The sequence below is a fragment of the Hemitrygon akajei genome, chromosome 20 (genome assembly GCF_048418815.1).
Source record: "Hemitrygon akajei chromosome 20, sHemAka1.3, whole genome shotgun sequence".
Classification (NCBI taxonomy): domain Eukaryota; kingdom Metazoa; phylum Chordata; class Chondrichthyes; order Myliobatiformes; family Dasyatidae; genus Hemitrygon; species Hemitrygon akajei.
The window spans coordinates 31,795,637-31,822,469 of NC_133143.1; the positions used below are offsets into that span (position 1 = coordinate 31,795,637).

The 26,833-nt window shown below is 42.3% G+C and overlaps 1 protein-coding gene across 3 annotated transcripts in view; it reads right to left on the reverse strand.

Annotated features, from left to right (window-relative positions):
• The window catches only part of LOC140713695 (uncharacterized), a 68,746-nt gene extending 42,113 nt beyond the window's left edge, over positions 1–26,633 (reverse strand). Inside the window, exons 1-2 of one of the 3 annotated variants that reach the window (XM_073024091.1) lie at positions 26,016–26,633; positions 25,388–25,503 (exon numbers count right to left, since the gene is read on the reverse strand). The gene's annotated coding sequence lies outside the window, so the exon portion shown is untranslated. Of the gene's footprint in view, positions 1–25,387; positions 25,629–26,000 lie in introns of those variants that run through there. The other 2 variants (XM_073024090.1, XM_073024092.1) reach the window with 2 other exon arrangements.
• Between the last annotated feature and the right edge of the window lie 200 nt (positions 26,634–26,833).

A 26,833-nucleotide genomic window follows, 5' to 3' on the forward strand; every position in this document is an offset into this window, starting at 1 on the left:
TGCACGGTCAGAAGCTGAAACTATTTTCAATTGGATTAAAGAACACACAAGCAAATTGCTTCTCAAATAATACTTGTGTAGAACATTATAAAATTAAAACTAACTGCAGGGATTTCTTGAGCACTCTCTGTCGTCCTTACAGACAGTAAATAAAAATGTGTTCGACATTGCTTTATAAAATAAATTATGCATCAGCATATTTTATTCCATTGTGGTTTTACTGACCTTCAAGAATTTAGAAGGGGATGTGAGACAATAGCCTGCTTCCTAGAAGTAGCCAACAGATTAAAATATGTTTGCTATTTTAATCTTCACCCTCAAGATATTTCTTCCTCTTGCAGAGATGGATAAACATCATTGTGAAATATTTTGGTGTAATGCCCATTCACTTCCCAAATTCTCCTTATTCCTGTTGAGTATTATAAACTGATAGTGGCTTTAGTGTAATTAATAGCACTGATTCCAAAGGATGTCCATAAAACCATGAGACATAAGAGCAGAATTAGACCATTCAGCCCATCAAGTCCGCTCCAGCATTCTGTCATGGCTGATCCTGGATCATTCAACTCCATACGCCTGCCTTCTCGCCATATCCTTTGATGCCCTGACCGATCAGGAAACAATCAACTTCCCCAGATTCTCTACCCTCTGGCTAAAACAATTCCCCCCTTACATCTATTCTAAAAGGTTGCCCCTCAATTTTGAGGCTGTACCCTCTAGTTCTGGATTCCCCCACCATAGCAAGCACCCTATCCAGTCCTTTTACCATTAGGTTGGTTTCAATAAGATCCCCCCGCATTCTTCTATATTCCAGTAAGTACAGGCCTAATGCTGCCAGATGCTCCTCATTTGTTAACCCCTTCATTTCCAGAATCATCTTTGTGAACCTCTTGTGGACTCTCTCCAATGACAACACATCCTTTCTGAGATATGGGGCCCAAAACTGTTGACATACTCCAAGTGCAACCTGACTAGGGTCTTATAAAACCTCGGCATTATCTCCTTGTTTTTATATTCTAGTCCCCTTGAAATAAATGCCAACATTGCATTTGCCTTCTTTACCACAGACTCAACCTGCAAATTAACCTTCTGGGAATCCCTCTGCACTTCTGATGTTCGAACCTTCTCACCATTTAGATAATAATCTGCAGTATTGTTCCTTTTACCAAAATGCATTATCATACATTTCCCAAAACCTTATTCTATTTGCTACTTTTTTTTTTACCCATTCTTCCAATTTGTCTAAGTTGTGCTGCAATTGTATTGCTTCCTCAGCACTACCTACCTCTCCACCTATCTTTGTATCATCCACAAACTTTACCACAAAGCCATCAATTCCATTATCCAAATCATTGAGAAACAATGTGAAAAGTAGCAGTCCCGATACTGACCCCTGAGGAACACCATTAGTCACTGGCAGCCAACCAGAAAAGGCCCCTTTTATTCCCACCCACTGTCTCCTGCCTGTCAGCCATTCCCCTATCCATGCCAGTATATTTCCTGTAACACCATAGGATTTTATCTTGTTAAGCAGACTCATGTGTGGCACCTTATCAAATGCCTTCTGAAAATCCAAGTAAATGATATTCACTGCCTCTCCTCTGTCCACCCTGCTTGTTACTTCCTCAAAGAACTCTTAACAAATTTGTCAGGCAAGATTTCCCTTCACAGAAACCATGCTGACTTTGACTTATTTTATCATTAGTCTCCAAGTACCTTGAAACCTTATCCTTAATAATAGACTCACAACCACTAAGGTTAGGCTAACTGCCCTACAATTGCCTTACTCATTTCTTAAAGGGTGGAGTGACATTTGCAATCTTCCAGTCCTCCAGGACCATGCCAGAATCAAGTGATTCTTGAAAGATCATCATCAATGCATCCATTATCTCTTCAGCCATCACTCTCAGAACTCTGAGATGTAGTCCATTAGGGTCCAGGTGACTTATACACCTTAAGACCTTTGAGTTTGCCTAGCACTTTTTCCTTTGTAATAGCAATGACATGTGTTGGCACATGGCCTAGTGGATAAGGCATCGAACTAGTAACCTAAAGGTCACTGGTTCGAGCCTCAGCTGAGGTAGCATGTTGGTCCTTGAGCAAGGCACTTAACCACACATTGCTCTGCGACAACACTGGTGCCAAGCTGCTTGGGTCCTAGTGCCCTTCCCTTGGACAACATCGGTGGCGTGGAGAGGGGAAGGCTTGCAGCTTGGGCAACTGCCGTTCTCCCATACAACCCTGCCCAGGCATGCGCACTGGAAAACCTTCCAAGGCGCAAATCCATGGTCTCACAAGACTAACAGATGCCTAGAGAGAGAGCAATGACACTCACTCCTGCTCCCTGACACTTATGGCCCTCTAGCATAAAGCTAGTGTTTTCCACAGTAAAGACTGAAGCAGAGTTCATCTCCCATTCCTTTGTCCCCCATTACTACCCCACCAGCATCATTTTCCAGTGGTCCAATATCAACTCTCAGCTCCCTTTTCCTCTTTATATAACTGAAGAAACTTTTGGTATCCTACTTTATGTTATTGGCTAGTCTGCCCTCATATTTCATCTTTTCCCTTAATACAGCTTTTTTAATTCCTTTAGTTTGATTTTAAAAGTTGCCCAATCATCCAACTTCCCAATCACTTTTCCACCTTATATGCCCTTTCCTTGGCTCTTATGCAGTCCTTAACTTCGTTAGCCAAGGTTGCCTACCCCTGCCATCTGAGAACAACTTCTTCTGTGGGTTATATCAATCCTGCACCTTGTGAACTATTCCCAGAAACTTCAGCCATCTCTGCTCTGCTGTTATCCCCTCCAGTATCCTCCTCCAATCCACCCCGGTAAGCTCCTCTCTCACGCCTCTGTAACTCCCTTTATTCCACTGTGATACTGATACATGTGACTTGTGCTTCTCACTCTCAAACTGATGTATGAATTCAATCATATTCTGATCAGTCTCCTTAGGGTTCCTTTACATTAATAAGATCTGGGTTATTACACAACACCCGATCTAAGATGGCCTTTCCCCGAGTAGGCTCAAGCACAAGCTGCTCTAAAAAGCTATCTCATAGGCATTCAACAAATTCCATCTCTTGTGATCCGGCACCAACATGATTTTCCCAATCCCCTTGCATATTGAAGTCACCCATTACACCCATTACACCCATTACAATGCCTTTTCCAGGTCCCTTTGCACCCTCAGCCCCAACTCCACATCTTGGCTACTATTTGGAGGCCTATGATTCCCATAATGGTTTTTTAACTCCATTCACAAATATTTGACATTCTCTGACCCTATGTCACCTCTTTCTAAAGATGAAATTCCATCCCTTACTAACAGAGCTACACCACCTGCCTGTCCTTTTGATACAAAGTACAAACGTTTGTATATCATCCCCAACTATGGCCTCCTTTCACCCACGACTCAGTGATACTCACAACATCATACCGACCAATCTCTAACTGCGCATCGACTTTGTCCACCTTATTCCGAATGCTAAGCGCATTTAAACACAGCACCTTCAGTCCTGCATTCTTCACCCTTTGAATTTTGCCTCTGTGGTACAATTTAACTCTTTGGTCTGTCTGAATTCGTACCCAATCATTGGCTTGTCCTTCCTTACATTCATGTTACACCCATCATCTATTTGTAAACCTGCTGGTTCATCCTCAGCTCTATCATCCTGGTTCCCATCCCACTACCATGTTAGTTTAAACCACTTTTTTTTTACTACAGGAGCTGTGTCATATTAGAAAACATCCTTTTTCAGTATAACCAGCCCTCAGGTATCCTGTTTCCTATAATGACACCTGGCTGGGTGCCCTAAACAAAATAATATCCATTCCTTACAGAAATCATCTTCAACAGATTATTTGTTCTTAGTTTATTCTCGTCTCTGCAACTTCTGAGCCCTTCACAAGATTTTTTAAAAAAAAGGACAATATAGAGAACAGAATCACTGGAATTTGCCAATAATATTCAAGAGCAGCTACAAAAAAAAAAGCAAGTTGAATAGGTCAATGATAACACAAATGCCTAGTAACAGTATAGCACAAACTGGGGATGACATTTAGGGCAATAGTTTCAAGAATCACAAGCCACACTGCCAAGTTACAAACCGGATACATCAGCACCACAACAAAAGCGATTCCACTGGCCAGCCACAGGAAATAGGAGGAGCAATGAAATCCTGCTTTTTAAACAAAAAAATGTTTGGAATTTCAGCAAGCTCAAACTTGAACACCATCCAAAACAAATTTAGTGCCAGCAGCTACTAAAATTATTTCAGAAAGGCCTGCATATTACTGCTGCCACAGAACAACAAATTTCACAACTAATATCAGGGACAATAAACCTGATTCTGAGCTAACACATAATACTTCCCATCTTTGTGAAGATTGTGACACATTCTATAGAAGGAGTTTAGTTCAAAGTTTACCTCAGTCAAAATCTTTTCTCAGCCCACTTTTTTTTTGGGATACGGCTGTTATTTGTAGGGGCAGCATTTACAGCGGATCTTCAAATGCCCCCAGTTGGAAATGAACACAAAGCACAAACAGGTAATTAGCAAGCTGCCTTTTTATTCCACTAAGGTCTGGAAGATGCTCATACAGTGTTACTGGGTTCGAAATTCTAGGATTTAGACCCAGTGTCAGTGACATATACTTGTATTAGAAGGACAATATGTCCTTACCCTTTTTGGTTGCAAAGGACAGGGGTTTGGGAAGTGCCAGCATTGTGTCCACAGTGCATATTGTGGATGGTACACACTGCAAACGGTGTGTGAAGTAATGGAGGGAATTTATATTTAAGGTAGTGAATGGTGCAACTAATCAAATATGCTGCTTGACACCCGACTGGTATAATATTAAAACTGGAAAGTCTGCTGGAATTCCAGAGCAACACTCAAATTGCTGGAGGAACTCAGCAGATATGGAAATGAATAAATAGTCGATGTTTTGGGCAATGGCAATATTAAAGCCTGGCAAGACCAATTGAGACTTGACTTGTGCCAGAGAACTTCTAGGATTTCCCATTCCATATTGTTACCATAAATATAACAGCTTCAAACAAGTTATTCACAAAGAGCAAGGAAAATTATCCCAAGCTGGAGAAGAACAAAGCCAAGCCAGCGTAGTGAAGCCTGACCACGACCCAAACATGAAAGAACATTGGGCTCAGGTCAGTTAAGGAGATATTGATAATAACACAACGTCAGGATTAGGCAAGGCAAAGTGAAGGAATAACAAAAGATGTTTTTAAAAGGGAGGAAAGCTTGAAATCAAGCACCAAAGAAAGGGACTCTGGGAGTTGCTGAGGGTCAGCATGAACAAGGGTCATAGCAAGAGTAGTTTTGGTGCATGTTGGAATGTCAAACCTTGGATTATCTTAATTTTATAAAAGGTGATTGATGCAAGACTGTTAAGGAGATTGCTGGACTAAGCAAATCTCAAACTAGATCAAGGTATGATTTGGGTGTCAACCGCAGATGCAATGAGGCAAAAGATCAGGAAGCTGGATTACAGGACTGAACTGCGTACATTTGTCCAGTGGAGGCAAGAACTCATCTTGGGGTAAAAAGGATATTAAACAAGACTTCATGACATTAACAAGGAAAGGTGACAGATTACGTGGCAGGGATACGAAGTTTGTATAGCAGGTCTGATCTTTCCAGCTGGTCCCAGGAGCAAAGTTCAGCCCAGATACCATATCAGTCAAACAGGTTGACACCAGAGGCTGTTGAGGAACCAAGAGTTGTGACATTTACTGCAGCTGAGTGTTAGTACACAAATGGAAACTGACCACAGGATAGCAAATGACACAGGTAATGAAATTCAGAAATAACACATGAAGGAGCAGAATAGATCACATAGTCCTTTAAGCTTATCCTGCCGATCAATACAATTGATGATCTTCCTGGCTTCAACCCTTCTTCTGTGCCACTTCCTCGATCTATCAAAAACAACTCATTCTTAAAGACCTCCAGTGATCCAGCCTCCTCAACCCTGCAGGGTAGAACATTTGAGGAGATCCACCATCTCCTCAAAAAAACGTGCCGATGAAAATGACTTTGCTGTAGCTGAGTCACTGGGGAGTGTCCAGGATGGAAAAAGGAGCCATTACTGGGGATACGTTGGCAACAATGAAATCAATAAAACTGAGATAAGTGACATTAAGCTCAAAACAATCCCAGAGCATCAGAAAAATGACATGTTTGAAAGCAAGCAATGATTCAAACAAGCAATGACAGATGAAGACTGAAGTTAGCTTTCAAAGGCAGAGGAAAAAATGCAGTTGAGACACACACGATTTACAGTACTGTGCAAGTTCCTAGGCATATGAAAAAAATTCTGTAAAGTGAAGATGCTTTCAAAAATAATGAAATCAAAAGTTACTAAAATATCAAAAAATTGCAAAGAACAATAAAAGGAAAAAACTTAAATCAAAATTTGGTGTGACCACCCTTTGCCTTTAGAACTGCCATTAATTCTCTTAAGTGCACTGTTGTACAGTTCTATAAGAAAACCATCTGGAAAGTTGTTCCAAGCACCTTGGAGTAATTGCCATAGTTCTGCAGACTTTGGCTGCCTCACTTACTTCTTTCTCTCCAGGTAATCTCAGACAGCCTCAATGATGTGGAGTTTAGGGCTCTGTGGAGGCCATGCCATTTGTTGTAGAACTTCTTGTTCTTCTTTTCACTGAAGATGGTTCTTTATGGCCTCGTCTGTGTGTTTGGGGTCATCGTCCTGCTGTAGAACGAAGTTGGGACTGATCAGACATCTTCCTGATGGTATTGCCTAATGGATGAGAATCTCTTTCCGCTTCTCAGCACTGAGGATTCCATTAATTCTGACCAGATCACCAACTCCATTTGCAGAACTGCAGCCCCAAACCTGCAGGTAATCTCTGCCATGCTTCACTGTTGACTGCAGGCACTCATTCATGTCGCACTCTCTACTTCTATGTACAAACTGCTTCCTGTTTGAGTTAAAAATTTCAAATTTTGACTCATCAAGTCCAGAGCACACTTGCTGCCATTGTTCAGCACCAATTTTTTGTTTTTGTGCATAGGTGAGTCCCTTGGCTTTGTTTTCACTTCACAGGAATGGATTTTTGGCAGCAACTCTTCCATGAAGAACACTTCTGACAAGACTTCTCCGGACTGGAGAGGGACGTACTTGGGTTGCAGTGGTTTCAGAGTTCAGAGCTGATAGCAGTGTTGGACTTCTGATTTAAAAGGGAGGTCAGTCTGATGTCTCTTTCATCTGCCGCAATTAGTTTTTGTGTCTGACCGTTGCGTTTCTGGTCCTCAACTTGCCTATTTCTTTGTCCTTCTTGAGAAAAACATGGACAGCACCTCTTGAAACCTCTCTGCTGCAAAATTTCTGCTTGGGAATAACCTCGCTGATGCAGGATGACCATCTCGTGTCTTGTTGCAATGCTCATTCTTGCCAGGGTGTAAGAATTGGTGATATGAATGTTAATCTGTCACATCTGCCACACCCTCACCTTTTAGTTTGGTTGCCCTTTGATCAGTTTGTTTCCTTCTACACTTGTTTCTGTTCCAGTTCATTCAACTCATTATGTCATTAATCAATAGTTCCCGTTTATTGTTTTTGTTTAATCATGCACTGGGCTAGATACCCACAAGATAATCAAGTTTTTATTTGAAAAATGGTCTATTACTTAATATGTTACTTTCTTTACCAAAATACAAAAAAATTATCTGTAACATTAAATTTTTTTGGAAAATGAACGTTTGGAATTCTAAAATTTGTTCATTTCTACTGACACATTAATACACAAGACAAAAAATGAATATCAAAAGCAAAATTTATATTTAAAAAAAGAGGGTGTATACAATTTTACAACAAAATACTGTATTTTGAACTTTGATCTGGTAAAGATGGTAAAGTGCCAGATCACAAAATAAGGGTGCAGTAACCAATGGTCCAGGACACTCGGGTTTCACTACATTAAGTTTAGACATTTAAATTAATGAAACTTATTAATTGTGGGTTGCCATAATAAAACTGGTAATAGAACTGCAAGGCTACTATACAAATTCAGTCCATGGACCACTGTCCTGAGGAAGGGACTGTGACTTGGTGCTGGTCCAGACATAGAACATCACAACAACAGGCCCTTCAGCCAACAGTGTTTGTGCTGAGCACGATGTCAAACTAAATCCCTTTCTGCCTGCATATTATTCATATCCCTCCATATTCATGTATTTATCTAAATCCTCTTTAATACCACTACCATATTTCCACTATTACCTGTAGCAACCCATTCCATGGCACCTATTACTCTATATAAAAGAAACTTGCCTTAAACTTAATCCCTCTCATCTGAAATTGTATGTTGTCTACTATTTGACATTACTACCCTGGGAAGCAGATTCTGTCCAATTACCATATCCACACCTTTGATCATTTTTTAATCAATTTTATCAATGTTTCTCTTCTGCCTCCAACACATCACACAGTTAGTTCTTGGCTGAGTGGTACAAGCTGAAAGACTAAGGAGAGAAATGAAGGTAAGCTTCACCACCATACTGAGTACTACACTGTCAAACACCCTTTTAAACTAATACGATCAGTCCCTCTCCCTCTTAGACCATAAGATTTAGGAGCAGAAGTAGGGAGATACAAGATCCTAATTTGCATAATTTAGGTATTTGTGCAGAGCTATTATTCCAACAAGTAATACTGTATTCAAAAACATTATCTGTTTATTATTTTGGCTGTTTTGCAGAAGCTTGTTGTACTTGCATACTGTAATAGCAACTAGACCTAAACCTTACTGGATTGTCAAGCATTTTGAGTATCCAGAGCACATGAAGAAATTACTCAAAGATATTCAAAAAATTTTCAAAGCAGAGAAAAATTAGGAGCAAGGTCCAACTCAGCTTCAGTGTGATTGCTCAATTATATGCAGAAACCAAAGTTTATAATCCCCAGATAACTTTTCAGATATTGCCCATCATTTGTTTTACAGCAATAGTTTGATCAGCTTCCTTGTAAACTGCTCACTCAGTTTGGTTACTGAACTTAAACCTCAGGGAGACCACTTTTAGCAAGTTGATTCTATCAGCTGAAATAGCCCCCAGCTTCCAGGAAGAATTATATTCTTACTTTATCTTGAGACACAGGCACTTCAAAGAAACTAATGCTCACTTTATGGAGGCAGATTTTATTTTGCTGTGCAGTTTATTTTCATTTCATGACAGGTTTATAATTTCGTAATTAGCGAATAACCCTCGCTAATGCAAAGTTTCAGCTTTATTCATTCACCCACAAGAGCTCCACTGCATTCAATAAGATGTTCTTAAGAATATATCAATCTTAAAATATGACATGTGCATCCACCTTTCATTTGGTTATTTCCAGCTCTCACAATTTATCACAATGTTGTGGCTCTATTAATAACAATGCCAGCCCTGAAGAAGAATCTTGATCTGAAGCTTTTCCCTCCATCGATGCCGCCTGGCTGTGTTCCTTCAGCTCCAGAATATTGCGGAAATTTTTAAATCAAGTCCCTTTTATAAACTGCATACATACAATGTCTTGAAAAAGTATTCAGCCCTAACCCTTAGTTAACATAATTGAGTATTACAACCAGTGATTTTGATCAATTTAACTGAGAACTTTTATTTGTGAATTACATGCTCCTTTGTTTTTTTCAGTAGACCCCAAAAAGCAGGGAAAATTGTAAAGCACGAAACACTAAAAATTCAAAAACTGAAATGTCAGCACTTCAGAAGTCTTCATCCCCCTTTGCTCAGTACTCAATTGAACCACCAGTAGTCTTTTTGGATAAGCCTCTATTAGCTTTACTTAATGTGATGAACCAATATTTACCCATTCCTTGCTCAAGCTGTGCCAAGTTAGTTAGGGAGCGGTGGTGAATTGCAATCTTGACCTCTTGCCAGAGATGTCTGATCAGAACACTGACTAGCCGTTCAAGGTCATCAATTTTCTTCATTAGAAGCCACTCCACGGTTGCTCTGGCAGCATGCTTTGGGTCGTTGCCCTGCTAAAAGATTAACTTCCTCCCCAGTTTAAGCTTTCAGGCAGAGGCTAGCGGCTTCTATCCAGGATCTCTCTGTTTTAGTAGTGTTCATCTTCCCACCAAATCCTCACCAGGTTTCCAGTCCCTGCTACTAAAAGGCATCCCTATAGCATGATGCTCCCTTCACAATACATTAAAGTAGGGATGGTGTTACCTGGTCAAAAAGCACAGTATTAGTCTTACACCACACGCACCACTTAGTGGTATACCAAAAAGTTCCACTCAAGTCTGATCCAACCCTAACTGTGTTGGGTTTTTTTTTAAAAAAAAGAGGTTCTTCCTTGCCATTCTTCCATAAAAACCCTACTAGTGCAAGGCCTTAGAGAATGTGGTGCCATGAACTTCATCTCCAGTTACTGCCACTATCTTCTGCAGTTCACTTTGAGTGACTGTTGGCTTCAGCGCAGACTCTCTTGCAAGTACAATTCTTCTTTGGCAACTAAGTATAGAGGGGAGTAGGGGACAGCCTGATCTAGGCAGTGTGGCTGTGGTTTCACATTCTTTTCCACGTTTTCACGATGGACGGCACTGAGCTCAAGGTATTTGTTCAGTGCATTGAAGATGGTCTTGTACCCTTCCCCAGATTTGTGCTTCTCTATTATCATTTTCCTGACTTGTCTCGTATACTCTGTCCTCACTTTGGTTTGGTCTGTGGCAGGTCCAGCATACTGTTGGACCCAACAGTGAGAGGGGGGATATTTATTCTTATGAATTTATTGAAAATAGGTGATAGTCCAAATTCTACACCAACAAACTGAGTGAGCTGGTATGGTAATACAATATTGCACTCAGGAAAGTTAGCAAAGCTATTACCAAGGGGATGAATACTTTTTCAGCTGAATAATTTGGGTTTTAAAATAAATTGTTGACAAGTTTTGTAATTTTTCTTTTGAATTGACATGATACACAATGTTTTATAGATAACACAACTCAAAAAAATCTTCAATTTTTTTTAAATTTAGAAAATGAGACAGTAAAGTGTCAAAATAGCTGTGAGCTGAATACTTTCTCCAATGCACTATAAATGAAATCTATTTTATGAGATTTTGTTGTCACCCTACCTTCCCAACAATCTAATTATAATGGTTTTGTATGGTTGTCTCCATGTTCCCACGAATTTTGCTTTAGTCCTTTAAAATTGAAAAGGACTAGCCCACATATCTTAATATTTTGGTACAAACCGAGTTTAGGAAAATAGCAACGTTATTTAAGCAGCAGGTTATTAGCCACTTAGTCATAAGAATACAAGTAAATTGAACCTAGAGTAGGCCACTCAGTCACACAAATCCGTCCCACCATCCAATACAATTGTGACTTTGCCCCAGGTTTCAATTCCCCTTCTCTGCCAGATCCCCATTGTCCCACAATACCCTTATCTATTATTCTTTTGTTTTTTAACAATCTAGCCGCTACAAGCTTCAACGACACATCCTATGAGAAAAAAAATGTTCCTACACCCTTCAGTTTTAAAGATTCAAGATTCATCCAGTATAGGAAACACTGACATCAACCGTGTGATGCTTACATTCCAGTCTTGTACACTTGTCTTTAAAATAAAACACACAGTACAGCAGAAGCATTTAATTTAAATTCCACTTTATTGGTCATACATGCTCATTAATGAAAATATATAAAATCAGCCAATCATGTGGCAGCAACCCAAGAGGTTCGGTTGATGTTCAGGCTAAACATCCGAATGGGGAAGAAATGTGATCCAAGTGACTGACGTGGAATGATAGCCGGGATAGCTGGTGCCAGATGGGGTGGCTTGAGTATCTCAGAAACTGCTGATCTCCTGGGATTTTCACACACAACTGTCTCTAGGGTTTACAGAGAATGGTCAAAAAAACAAAAAAATAAATCAGTGAACAGCAGTTCTGTGGGGGAAAAAGACCTTTTTAATGGGAGGAGACTGGTTCAAGCCAACAGTAAGGCAACAGTTATTCAAATAACTATTCGTTACAAAAGTGGTGTGCAGAAGAGCATCGTTAAACACACAATATGCCAGAGAACCACACCGGGTTCCACTCCTGTACCTAATAAAGTGGTCACTGAGTGTATATTGCTGGCATCTTCAATATATGTGTATTTTGAGAAGTGTATAAAATAGCCTTCCCATTTAAAAACAGAGTTTACTGTCATATGCACAAGTACATACATATACTGTATACGATGAAATTCCTATCTGCAGCAGCAAAGACACACAGCATCATATAAACAGCACAAGGTAAACAGATTCACAATTTTTACAAGAAAATGCAATCAGAATGAAGTGACCAAGATGGTCAGTTTTGCTACACTGCAGTGATTAGGGTTGTGCAAGTTGGTTCAAGAACGAAATGGCTGAAGGGATTAGCTGTTCTTGAACCTGGTGGTGTGGGATTTCACACTTCCATATCTCTTGCCCAATGAAAGCGGTTAAAAAAAGTGGCATTATCCTGATGGTGGAGATCTTTGGTTATAGTTGCTGCCTTCTTGAGGGAGCACAGAATGTAGGTACTACCAATCGTGGGGAGAAACATACTTGTGATGTGTTCAGCAGAGCCCACAACTCTTTAGCTTATGTTCCTGCACACGTGAATTGCCATCCCAGACCATGATACAATCAGAAAGGACAACTTTCAACTGCACATCTGTACAAGATTGTTAGAGTGGTCAATGACAGGCTGATCCTCCTTGGGCTCCTAAGTAAAGAAAATACACTGGTGCTCTTTCCTTAAGATTGCTATGCCCAAGACAGGTTATCCAATATGTTAATACACAGGAATTTATACTGTTGACTCTCCCCACTACTGATTCTCCAATACACACAGGCACACATTCACCCTCCTTCACCTTCCTGAAGTCAACAATCAGCTCTTTAGTTTTGATGGCACCAAGCAAGAGATTTTGGTCCTAATAACAAGCAAAGGATCTGCTGTTGTTAGATCACAGGAACAAGAGTATTGTAGCGATGTACTACATACAGAGCTAGAGACGACACGCAGTCGTTTCGAGACTAGTTTATTCAAACTTCGTGGCGCTGGCATTTAACCCCTAGCGCCCGCCCTCTCCAGGCGGAAATGGCGTCAGAGGTGCATTACCAAAGTCTCCCCCCGCACGCTGGCTATTTGTGAGCCGGTTCGCCTGCGCAGAAAGTGGGTCGCCACATAACCCCCCCACACCCCCCAGAACCGGCGATACACCCCCCAATGTCCACAGTCTGGATCAGCCTCTGTTTGGGAGGTCTGCCTCTGTGCCGCGGTGCCTGAACCTTGACTGGCTGCGCCAAGTCCACATGGGCTGGTTTGAGTCGGTCCACTGTGAAAACCTCCTCTTTCCCCCCAAAGTCCAGAACGTACGTGGACCCGTTGCTGTTGATCACCTTGAACAGCCCCTCGTACGGCCGCTGTAGTGGCACCCGGTATCCGCCCCTTCGTACAAACACAAACTTACAATTTTGCAGGTCTTCAGGTCCGTATCATGCTGCCGTTTGCGGCCCTCAGGGTGGGTCCTGGCTTCCTGTTGTGGGTGTCGTACCCCGTCAGGGCAAGACGCTGATTTCCGCTCGGGTGTCGACCAAGAAGCGGCGTCCCGAATGTTTGTCCCAGACATACAAGAGGCTGTCCTGGTGGCCAGCCGCCATAGTCATTAGCGGCAGCTGGCCCTGGCCCCTGCAGGGCGGGCAACAACGGCGGGCTTTTGTGCCCCACCGCTGGTGGTAGAAACACCACTGTTCACTGTCCTCCTCACTCCTACCTCTGTGTTGTGTGCGCCCCCCTGCCTGGCCTGGTCTGGTCCGCTGTTGGGCGTGTGGCCTGGTAGTCTGACCGACAGACGCCACGCTCTCCCTCTTGGCTTTCCACAACACATCTGCCCGGGCCGCCACCTTCCAGGGGTCGCTGAAATCTGCGTCGGCCAGCAGCAGATGTATGTCCTGGGGCAGTTGCTCCAGGAACGCTTGCTCGAACATGAGGCAGGGCTTGGGTCCGTCAGCCAGGGCCAGCATCTCGTTCATCAATGCTGACGGCAGTCTGCCTCCCAAACCATCCAGGTGAAGCAGGCGGGCACCCCGCTCACGCCGTGAGAGGCCAAAGGTCCCAATGAGCAGCACTTTGAATGCTTCATATTTGCCTTCTTCTGGGGGCGACTGTATGAAATCCGCAACCTGGGCGGCCGTCTCCTGGTCAAGGGCGCTCACCACGTGGTAGTAACGCGTGGAATCAGAAGATATCTGCTGAATCTGGAACAGGGCTTCTGCTTGGCTAAACCACACGCGTGGTCGCAGCGTCCAGAAAGTCGGCAGTTTTAGCGAAACTGCGTGAACAGATGAAGAGTCGGTCATCTTTGGTCCAAATCCCGTTTGGACTGTAGGGGTCACCAATGTAGCGATGTGCTACACACAGCGCTGAAATACCGACACGCAGTCGGTAAGTCGTTTCGAGACTAGTTTATTCAAACTTTGCGGCGTTGGCATTTAATCCCTAGTGCCCGCCCTCTCCGGGCGGAAATGTCATCAGAGGTGCATTACCAAAGTCTCCCCCCGCGCGCTGGCTATTTGTGAGCGGTTCGCCTGCGCAGAAAGTGGGTCGCCACAGTATGTCATTTAATCCTTTGAGTTTTTTTCCCCCATGCATGATCTATTGATTAGCAAGCTCAAAATTAAAATAACTGATGAGAAAATTTCTATCTGCAAAGTGATAAACATTGCTCAGCTTATCACAGCTCTTCAGTTCCTTCCATCAAGTCCATCATCTTCATGGTGTGTTGCTTCACGACAGCTCATCATGTCGACAAGAATGCACGTCACCCTGACCATTTCCATTTCTCTCTTCTACCTTCAGAGATATGATAAAGGAGCCTGAAAGCTTAACAACCAGACTCAGGAACAGCTTCTTCACTTCTGAACCACCAGAATCTTCACAATCAGACTTCTGAACCATTCATCTCTTTCCACACACTCTTCTAGGGCAGATGCCACATTCTGTCTCCTAATTCTACCCTTTCTTGCTTATTCCATTAGTATCACTTTAGTGTTACTTTTTACACTTATCTCTGCGATATTGTGTTCTGTGCTTGCGGGCTTGTTTTACAATGTATACTGTTCAATCTGAGAGTTTCATACAAGCAAGGATTTTTGTAGCACCCTTGTGTAGAGGCTAATAAACCAAATCTGAATTTTACAAACAGAATTATTTACTAATTTCACCCTTGAAAGACCTGGTGCTAATTTTAAGTCTCTGGTCACTGTTTTTGTGGAAGCAGAAACAGTTTCCTTTTATCTATTAGCTCCTTTGGTATTTGGAAAATATTTTGATCAAAACAAGGCCAACCTTCAACAACCAACCTTCACAATTTAACCCTTTTAGCCCCAGTATCATTCCAAAGCTAAAAGAATTAAATGCTCAAAAATTTGTACGTACCATGTAACCACTATCTGTCCTTTACAAGTCTAGCCATCTGGTTACGAGCCCAGCTTTTCATTAGCTTTCTTGAAGCCAACCATGGAATTCTAATGATTTGCAATCATGTTGCTTCATCTATTAATATATCATTGTCACTTAGAAAGCGAATTAGAAAGGCATTTAAATCAAAGATGTATATTAAACATTTTACAAATTTCCTGTAACAAGATTTTATGCACCAGACCCACCCAACTCAGCAGGTTGCAATTTCATCCCAGTTAGAAGACTGTGGGCTTCAATAATAATATTAGAGACTTCTGCACATTATTTACACCCATGGTACACAATATATTCTTGGCAGTCATATCTACCATTTCACTTTCTGACCTGCTACTGAATCTTTTGAGGTATTGAAATGTTCAGAACCAAGTCTTAACCTCAGCCACCTATGCCTATAGACAAACACTGGCTCCTAAATAATCAATGCCTCAATTTTTGAACTCTCATCTCGGATTTCAAATCTCACCGTCATATCACATCTTCACATCACTGATCTTACTGCTGCAGTGCTGATAATCTTAATTTCAACCATACAGGCCTGCAGACCTGGAATTCTCTTCCAAATCTCTTCAACTCTTTTGATCAAACCTCCCATTCCATTCAGATAGAGTTAAACAACAATTTTTATTCAATAATGTCTCTAATGTAGCTGGAGGTATTTTGTAATTTAAAAGTGGAATATAAATGAATGTTTTTGCAGCTCACCCTACAAAGAATGTAGCATGCACTTTTCCAGGCACAAGGTTCATGATGGAAAAGACACGGAGCAAGAATTTCTGGCATTTTCTATCACATTAGCAATAACCTAACAAAGAGAAAACAAAATTTGAAAATGTGCACATGTAGATTTTTGGCCCAAATAGCTGAAATTACAACTGCTGACCTTCATGCAATAAATGTAGGGACATTCAGCCCTAGAACTGGATCTGGGTGTGTGTGTGTGAGCATGTGGCAGATTATGAAAGAGGAGACAGTGAGACTATGGTCCCATCTGAAATCATGGACGAGAGTTCTAAAATTGAAGCATTAATTAATTAGCAGCTAGTGTTGGCTTTAAACACTCAGTCAAAAGCTGTTAAATCAAGAGGACTTGGGTTTTGAGACATTCTTTCTACATAACATGTCAAATAAAAGTTTCAACAAAATTTTGGATACCTGATGAAATTGAAAACTGGAGGGCTAACCTAATCCTCAGCTTTATTAAACAAATGTTTGCTAACTGGGAAGCTCACAGAAATACTATAATCTCATTGCAATACCAAGCAAAAAATTTATATATGCATATGTGCTCCAAAATACAATTCTCAGTATCAAGTTTATTTATGCTTTAGACAAACAATATTCGTACTGACCACTCTAGTACTCTATTCAGTAATTTTTTTGAGATGCTCCTCATCTTAGAATCAAATATAGCATGTGGCACTTCCACAAACTATGAAGTGTCACAAGTTTTGTTTAAAGGTCACCTCCACTCTCAACTAGAAATAAACACTTGCTTTCTCCTACCACGTTAGTTGGTGAGTAACATCTTGACATGTGGTAAAGATGATTCAATTAGGATTTAATGTATTTTCGGGGTGATGGGCATGTGCTAACCACAGAAAAAGTCATCAAGTAGGAGGATGGTGAAATGACAGAACATAGAATAGTACAACACATTACAGGCCCTTCGGCCTACAATGATGTGCCAACCCTCAAACCCTGCCTTGCATATAACCCCCCACCTTAAATTCCTCCATATACCTGTCTAGTAGGTCTCTTAAACTTCACTAGTGTAGTGTATCTGCCTCCACCACTGACTCAGGAAGTGCATTCCACGCACCAACCACTCTCGCAGTGAAAAACCTTCCTCTAATATCCCCCTTGAACTTCCCTCCCTTTACCTTAAAGCCATGTCCTCTTGTACTGAGCAGTGGTGCCCTGGGGAAGAGGCGCTGGCTGTCCACTCTGTCTATTCCTCAATATCTTGTACACCTCTATCATGTCTCCTCTCATCCTCCTTCTCTCCAAAGAGTAAAGCCCTAGCTCCCTTAATCTCTGATCATAATCCATACTCTCTAAACCAGGCAGCATCCTGGTAAATCTCCTCTGTACTCTTTCCAATGCTTACACATCCTTCCTATACTGAGGCAACCAGAACTGGACACAGTACTCCAAGTGTGGCCTAACTAGAATTTATAGAGCTGCATCATTACATCACGTCTCTTAAACTCTATCCCTCGACTTATAAAAGCCAATACCCCATAAGCTTTCTTAACTACCCTATCTACCTGTGAGGCAACTTTCAGGGATCTGTGGACATGTATCCCCAGATCCCTCTGCTCCTCCACACTACCAAGTATCCTGCCAGTTACTTTATATTTTGCCTTGGAGTTTGTCCTTCCAAAGTGTATCACCTCACACTTCTCCGGGTTGAACTCCATCTGCCACTTCTCAGCCCACTCCTTCATCCTATCAATGTCTCTCTGCAATCTTTGACAATCCTCTACACTATCTACAACACCACCAACCTTTGTGTCATCTGCAAACTTGCCAACCCACCCTTCTACCCCCACATCCAGGTAGTTAATAATAAAAAAAATCACAAAAAGTAGAGGTCCCAGAACAGATCCTTGTGGGACACCAGTAGTCACAACCCTCCAATCTGAATGTACTCCCTCCACCACAACCCTCTGTCTTCTGCAGGCAAGCCAATTCTGAACCCACCTGGCCAAACTTCCCTGGATCCCATGCCTTCTGACTTTCTGAATAAGCCTACCATGTGGAACCTTGTCAAATGCCTTACTGAGCTTCAAGAAGATCACATCCACTGCACTACCCTCATCTATATGCCTGGTCACCACCTCAAAGAACTCTATCAGGATTGTTAGGCACGATCTGCCCTTCACAAAGCCATGCTGACTGTCTCTGATCAGACCATGATTCTCTAAATGCCCATAGATCCTATCTCTAAGAATCTTTTCCAACAGCTTTCCCACCACAGACGTAAGGCTCACTGGTCTATAATTACCTGGACTATCCCTACTACCTTTTTTGAACAAGGGGACAACATTCACCTCCCTCCAATCCTCCAGTACCATTCCTGTGGACAACGAGGACATAAAGATCCTAGCCAGAGGTTCAGCAATCTCTTCCCTTGCCTTGTGGAGCAGCCTGGGGAATATTCTGTCAGGCCCCGGGGACTTATCCGTCCAAATGTATTTTAACAACTCCAACACCTCCTCTCCCTTAATATCAACATGCTCCAGAACATCAACCTCACTCATATTGTCCTCACCGTCATCAAGTTCCCTCTCAGTGGTGAATACCGAAGAGAAGTATTCATTGAGGACCTCGCTCACTTCCACAGCCTCCAGGCACATTTTCCCACTTTTATCTCTAATCAGTCCTACTTTCACTCCTGTCATCCTTTTGTTCTTCACATAATTGAAGAATGCCTTGGGGTTTTCCTTCACCCTACTTGCCAAGGCATTCTCATGCCCCCTTCTTGCTCTTCTCAGCCCCTTAAGCTCCTTTCTTGCTACCCTATATTCCTCAATAGACCCATCTGATCCTTGCTTCCTAAACTTCATGTATGCTGCCTTCTTCCACCTGACTAGATTTTCCACCTCACTTATCACCCATGGTTCCTTCACCCTACCAATCTTTATCTTCCTCACTGGGACAAATTTATCCCTAACATCCTGCAAGAGATCCTTAAACATCGACCACATGTCCATAGTACATTTCCCTGCAAAAACATCATCACAATTCACACCCTCAAGTTCTAGCCTTATAGCCTCATAATTTGCCCTTCCCCAATTAAAAATTTTCCTATCCTCTCTGATTCTATTCTTTTCCATGATAATGCTAAAGGTCAGGGAGTGGTGATCACTGTCCCCCAGATGCTCACCCACTGTTAGACCTGTGACCTGACCCAGTTCGTTACCTAATACTGGATCCAGTATAGCATTCCCCCTAGTCGGCCTGTCAACATACTGTGACAGGAATCCATCCTGGACACACTTAACAAACTCTGCTGCATCTAAACCCTTGGAACTAATCAAGTGCCAATCAATATTAGGGAAGTTAAAGTCACCCATGATAACGACCCTGTTATTTTTGCACCTTTCCAAAATCTGCCTCCCAATCTGCTCCTTGGTATCTCCGCTGCTACCAGGGGGCCTATAGAATACCCCCAGTAGAGTAACTGCTCCCTTCCTGTTCCTGACTTCCACCCATACTGACTCAAAAGAGGATCCCGCTACATCACCCACCCTTTCTGCAGCTGTGATAGTATCTCTGACCAGTAATGCCACCCCTCGTCCCCTTCCCCCCCCATCTCTACCCCTTTTAAAGCACTGAAATCCAGGAATATTGAGAATCCATTCCTGTCCTGGTGCCAGCCAAGTCTCTGTAATGGCCACTACATCATAATTCCATGTATGTATCCAAGCTCTCAGTTCATCACCTTTGTTCCTGATGCTTCTTGGATTGAAGTACACACACTTTAGCCCTTCTACCTTACTACCTTTATACCCTTTATTCTGCTGCTCTTTCCTCAAAGCCTCTCTATATGTTAGATCTGGCTTTACTCCATGCACTTCTTTCACTGCTCTATCGCTCCAGGTCCCACCCCCCTTGCAAATTAGTTTAAACTCTCCCGAACCATGCTAGCAAACCTACCAGCAAGGATATTGCTCCCCCTCGAGTTCAGGTGCAACCCATCCAATCTGTACATCAAATAGTAAAACACATCTGACCACCCACTGTGTGCACTGGGGAAAACTCTTTTGTCCTTTAGAACTTTCACAGATTTCTCAGACTCTCACTCCTCCAAACTGCAATGACTGGCCACTATGAATTTCTAACAATCTCCACATGGATGCATACCCTGGAAAATTAGCTTACCGTGACTCTGCTGCAGATAACCGTTTAGCAGAAACTGGAATTTCTCATCTCACCTTTAAAAGGCACTTAGCTTGTGGAAGGAGAGGCTGTGGACATTATGAAAACCAGCCTCCCCTCTCTGGACTTTGCTTACACTCCTTGCTGCCTCAGTAAAGCAGGTTGGCAGAATAAAAGACATTATCCATCCTGGACATCTTCTCTTCTTACTGACTTGGCAGAAGATACAAAAGCCCGAAAGCACGCGTTACCAGTCTCAAGGGCAACAGTTTCCTTGTATGGTTGAATAAAACTCTTGACCTCAATCTATCTTATTATGACCTTGCACTTTATTGTCTACCTGCATTGCACATTCTCTGTATCAGTATCACTTTATTCTGCACTTATTGTTTTACCTTGTACCACCTCCCTGCATTGTTGTAATGAACTGACTTATATACAAGATAGGCTTTTCATTGTACCTCAGTGCATGTGACAATAATAAGCAAATTTGCTAATTGCCATGCAGAAAGGGAAGTGAGGGCATAATGGTTGGGGGGGGGTGGAGGGGTGAAGAGGTGGAAAGAGAGTGGAAGACAAGAACATAAGGAACAGGAAAAAGAGCAGGCTATTTGGCCCATCGAGCCTGCCCCACCATTCAATAAGATCACGGCTGATTTGACCATTTACTCATCTCCACCTACCTGCCTTTCCCCCCCATAACCTTAATTCCCCTGTAATGCAAACATCTATCCAAACTGGTTTTAAATACATTTACTGAGGTAGCCTCCATTACTTCATTGGGCAGAGAATTCCACAGATTCATCACTCCCCAGGAAAAGCAGTTCCTCCTCATTTCTGTCCTAAACCTATTCCCCCAAATCTTGAGGCTATGGAAAGGAAAGACCAAGGCTCTCAAGAGTGATGACTATTTGTATGCAGCTCCGCAGGGAATCATAAAATATTCCCATTTAGGACTACTACAGCTGAAATCTACAATCACACTACTGCGTATTTCAGTAAGCAACATAGCCTGAAGGTGCTTAGAAAATCTACCGATCTTCAAAATAAACAGAATCCAGACTACAGACCATCACAGTAATGAGTGCAATCTCCCCTTTAGAAAAGTAAGGCCGCCAGGCTAAGCTGTGTGTAGAACTAAAATGCAGAGTCCAGAGGCCACCAGGCTAATGTAGTCTATGTTAAATAAAAATGAAAACCTCAGAGCAAGACTGCAGTACCAGAAGGATATCAAAGACTTGTGTACCTCACAGATACATGGCTCACTCCCAGGGCTCCGGACACAGCATTTCAGCCCAAGGGTTTAATTTACCATCGCAAGGGCTGCACAGTGGCATCAGCTAAGGGTGGAGGAGGAAGTGTTTGCTTCATGATTTATTCATCATGGTGCACAGAATTGCTCAGTTCTTTCTCAGTCCTTCTCCTCAGATCCTGAACATTTGGTAGTCAAGTGTCAAACGTTTTATCTGCTGAGGGGGTTCTCTGCCATAATCCTGGTTGCAGTGTACATTCCACCCCGGCCAACATCAGGGACGTACTGGAGGAGCTGAGCACTACGATCAATAGTCATGAAGGGAAGGTTCCTGGTGCCTTCCTGATCAGTGCAGATTACTTCAAACAAGCCAGCTTGAGGAAGTCTCTGATCAACTAGTTCCAACACATCGCCTGTTCAACCAGAGGAGTGAACACACTCGACCACAGCTACACCACCATCAACCGTACCATCTCCTGCAATGTGGCAAGTCCAATCACATGGCTGTACTTCCATTCCCAGTTTTCAGGCAGAGGCGGAGGGCTGCAGCACCAGTGATGAGGACCACAAATGTTTGATTAAGGAAGGTGAAGCAGTGCCTACAGGACTGCTTTGATTTGGTGGATGGACAATTTTCAGGGATTAATCTTTGGATCTAAATGAATATGTCACAGTTGTCAGAGACTTCTTCAGCACCTTTGTGGATGACTGTGTGCCCTCATGGACATACCCAAAGTAGAAGCTGCTAATGAACAATGCGGTTCTGATCTGCTGAGAGTTTGATGCAGTTATGGCAGGGTTTGCAGGCCATTACTTCCTACAAGGCAAAACCTAACATCATAAATATGATGCTTCACTTCCTGATGAGCTGAATGGCTATAATGCACATTTAAAAATGAATAACAAAATTATAGCAAAGCGAATCCCTGCGGCATCTGGAATTATCTGCAGAATTACCCATCTCAGAGGCTGACGTCAGAACATCTTTCAAAAGGGTGAACCTTCATAAGGTGACAGGCCCCAATGGTGTACATGGCAGGGCACTGAAAACATGTGCCAAACAAAAGGCTGGATCATTCAAGAACATCTTCAGTCAGTCTCCCACCGCTAAGGACGTAAGTTCTCATTTGCTTCAAAAGGAGATCAATCAACCAGTGCCCAAGAGCACGGTGACCTGCCTCAATGACTATCACCCATTGGCACTCACATCTATAGCAATGGAATGCTTTGAGAAGTTGATCCTGGCAAGAATTAACTCCTGCCTGAGCAAGGAACTGCACCTGCTGTAATTTGTCTACCATGAGTCTACAGCAGATGCAATCTCACTGGATCTCCTTCTGGCCTTGGACCACCTAGACAACAGCAAAACCCACATCAGGCTGCTGTTTATTGATTACAGCTCAGCATTCATCACCATCATCCCCTCTGTACTAATCACAAAGCTCCAGAACCTGGGCCTCTGTACCTCCCTCTGCAACTGGATTCTTGACATCCTCACTGGGAGATCTCAGTCAGTGCAGATCAAAAATAACATCTCCTCCTCGCTGACAATCAACACAGGCACACCTCAAGGATGCACATTTAGCCCACTGCTCTGCTCTTTCTACACTCACGTCTGCACTGCTGGGCAAAGCGCAAATGTCGTCTATAAATTTGCCGATGACACATCTATGAATTTCAGGTGGTGATGAGAAGGTGTAAAAGAGTGAGTTTTGTAACAACGACTTTGCCCTCAGTCTCAATGAGGCCAAGGAATTGATTGTGGATTTCAGGAAGGAGAAATCGGGAGAACACACTGCAGTTCTCATTGAAGGGTTAATGGTGGAAAAGGTGAGCAGTTTCATGCTCTTAGTTGTCAACATCTATGAAAATCTATCCTGGGCCCAATATATTGATGAAGAGGGCACACCAGGATTTCGAGGACACTTCTTATGTCGCCAAAGATCGTAGCAAGTTTCTACCGATGTACCATGGAGCATATTCCGATTGGTTGCATCACCATCTGGTACAGAGGGGCTACTGAACGGGATTGGAAAAAGCTGTAAACTCAGCTAGCTCCATCACAGATAACACTAACCTCCCTACCATCAAGCACATCTTCAAAAGGCAATGCCTCAAGACAGTGGACCCTCACCATCCAGGATCTGCCCTCATCTCATTACCACCATCAAAGAGGTGGTAGAGGAGCTTAAAGACACACACTCAATGTTTTAGGAACAGCTTCTTCCCCTCTGCCATCAGATTTTTGAACAGTCCATGAACCCCATCTCATTATCTTGCTCTTTTACCGTATTTAAAAAATATATTCTTAGATATATTATTCAACTTATAGTAATGTTTATGCATTGCAAGGCTGCAGCAAAACAAATTTTATAACATATGTTAATGATAACACATCAGATTCTAATGAAACAGTTATTCCTGTCAGCACAATTTCAGCTCCCTGGATTTGATGTTGACTTCTGATGTTGTCTATGTAGTTTAAAGTTTTTGGCTGTGACTGTATGGGTTTTGTTGTTTGCTCCAGTTTCCTCCCCCACTGGTTCTGAAGTTAACTGGTGATTATAACTTGTCTTTAGTATAGGCGGATTGCAGTAATAGAGGGTGGGGGATCTTAATGGGCAATGGAGAGTGACCCAGTGAGCAGCCTACAGGGAAATAAGGTAGACTGAGACTAATGGGAACACTCTGACACCAACCTAATGGTACAAGTGACCTCCTTTGTTACGGGAGATATGGAAACAATTTCCAAGGAGTTGCCACAGAAAGAACAATAGACCAAATAACGATTTCTGTGCTTTGGGATCCTAAACCTATTCTTCAATTTAAATTTCAGCCTTGAATATTTAATTTCTGATTTACACCCTCCACTTCCCCGCACACACGTTCAAAAAGACCCACAGGGCTTGCGGCTTGACTCATGTCAAACAGGAAGAACACAAATAAGTATTTGTTGGATGGAAACCCCGCGTTAGGAAAGCCCATGGTCAGCGGGCATAACTAGAAAAGAGAAAAAAAAGTACACAAACATAAATAGACCAAAACCTTTTATCGGGTACCTTCCCACTTAGATGTAATTATTTAAATAGCAAAACACATCCTGGTGTATTACAGGGACAGTCCACTTCACAGTGTAATTTCGAAACTGATGCGGAAAAATCACTTTTGCTTTTTTTTAAAAAAGTCTTTCAGACGTTATCCAAAGTCAGAAATACGGTAACGTTTGATCTGTTTGACTCTAGAATGTTTTACTTCTCTTTGACCAAAACATTACAACGCAAAATAAACAGTTATTATTCTCTTCAAACTAATTCGCACAAATTGTATAACGCGGTGACTCAAATAGATTTAAAGTAGTATTTTAAATTTCTACCAATGAGTTGAAAAAAATGTAACATTACTGTTTTGTAAGCAATAGTTTCGAGTCAGGGAAAAGGTAACTACACAGCTTTAAGGATAAGGCGGCAGACTGGTCAACTGACCCTCTGAATTTCCAGGCGTTTCAGGAAGAAAATCAAGATGCATTTAATACCGATACATTTATTTATGTAAGATTATGGATACACTCCTTAAGGGGAAACTAGCCCAATCTCTCGGTTCTACAATGGAATAGTCTACTCTCGGAGGACAATGGGCAACGTTTCTCCCTCTCTTTCCCCATTAAGATAACAAAGGAAAGAATCATATGTTGCAAAGGAAACACAGGAATTCCATTTTCCCCTTCTTACACTTACATTAAAGTCGGATCCGCCCTCAAATTCCGTCTCTCCTATGTGACTTTTCTCCCCGATCACATTAGTCGTGTTGACGAACCAATCTCATTTGCTAGCTTTCTTTGTCTTGCCTCCTCCTGATGGAAAGTCAGAAAGCCAATGCAGTATTGTTCAAAAGAAGTCTGACGACATTTTCTAGCTCAACCCCCTTGTACTACGTTGCCGCCTCTCCTCATAACCACGTCTTACGCACGAAGAGCTTCATAAACCTGAAATTGAGCAGTGCGCAGGGAGGAGCGATGAAAACGCGTCGAAGAATTGGCGGAGACTATCTGAGCCTCCAAGCCGTGCTGCCGCACCTGGACCGGCAGAACCGAGCCGCAAGTCTATCGGCCTCGTCTATTAATTAATTATCCCGTGGACTGCCCGAAAACATACACACGCCAATGAAGTAATTTATAATTAAAATTATTCGTGTATTATAAAATGTAATTCACATTATTAAACATGACCACCAAACAGGTCACACATTTACAATTTGCCAAGTTTCCTCTTCCTTTTAAACGCCGCCTCCGTTTTCAATTAGAAATAAATACAAGATCTGGAACACAAGTCTTAAATTACTTTTTCTTACACTAGCGTTTCAAACCTTCCAACTGGGCAACATGTATGTTCTGGAAGATGGGCCTCATGATTTGCTTATCCTGATTTGTTTAACCTTGTTTCGGCCGCTTGTCCGTGTAATTCCTTCAATACGACTGCAGACGCGTTCACCCAGGTTGTTACATAGAGACAAAATCCATTGAGGGACATGGTTTCTAATATTTTGGTACATAAAATAGTTAAACATTATTGAATTCACTATTACTCACATCCTTCATATACATGTGGAGTAAAAAATCTTTACCTTACGTCTCCGTCTAAATGTGCAATTTATAACAAATAGTACGTACAACAGGACACAGTCAATATAACATAGAAATACAGCTGTGTCAGCATGAATTAATCAGTCTGATGGCCTGGTGGAAGAAGCTGTCCGGGAGCCTGTTGGTCCTGGCTTTTATACTGCGGTACCGTTTCCCGGATGGTAACAGCAGGGACAGTTTGTGGTTGGGGTGACTCAGGACCCCAGTGATCCTTCGGACCCTTTTATACACCTGTCTTTGCAAATGTCCTGAATAGTGGGAAGTTCACATCTACAGGTGCGCTGGACTGTCCACACCACTCTCTGCAAAGTCCGTGCGATTAAGAGAGGTATAGTTCCCATACCAAGCAGTCGTGCAGCCAGTCAGGATGCTCTCAATTGTGCCCCTGCAGAAAGTCCTTAAGATTTGGAGGGGGGAGGGGGAGGGGGGGGACCCTTACCAAACTTCTTCAACTGTCTGAGGTGAAAGAGGTGCTGTTGTGCTTTTTTCACCACACAGCTGGTATGTACAGATCACGTGAGGTCCTCGGTGTTGTGTATAC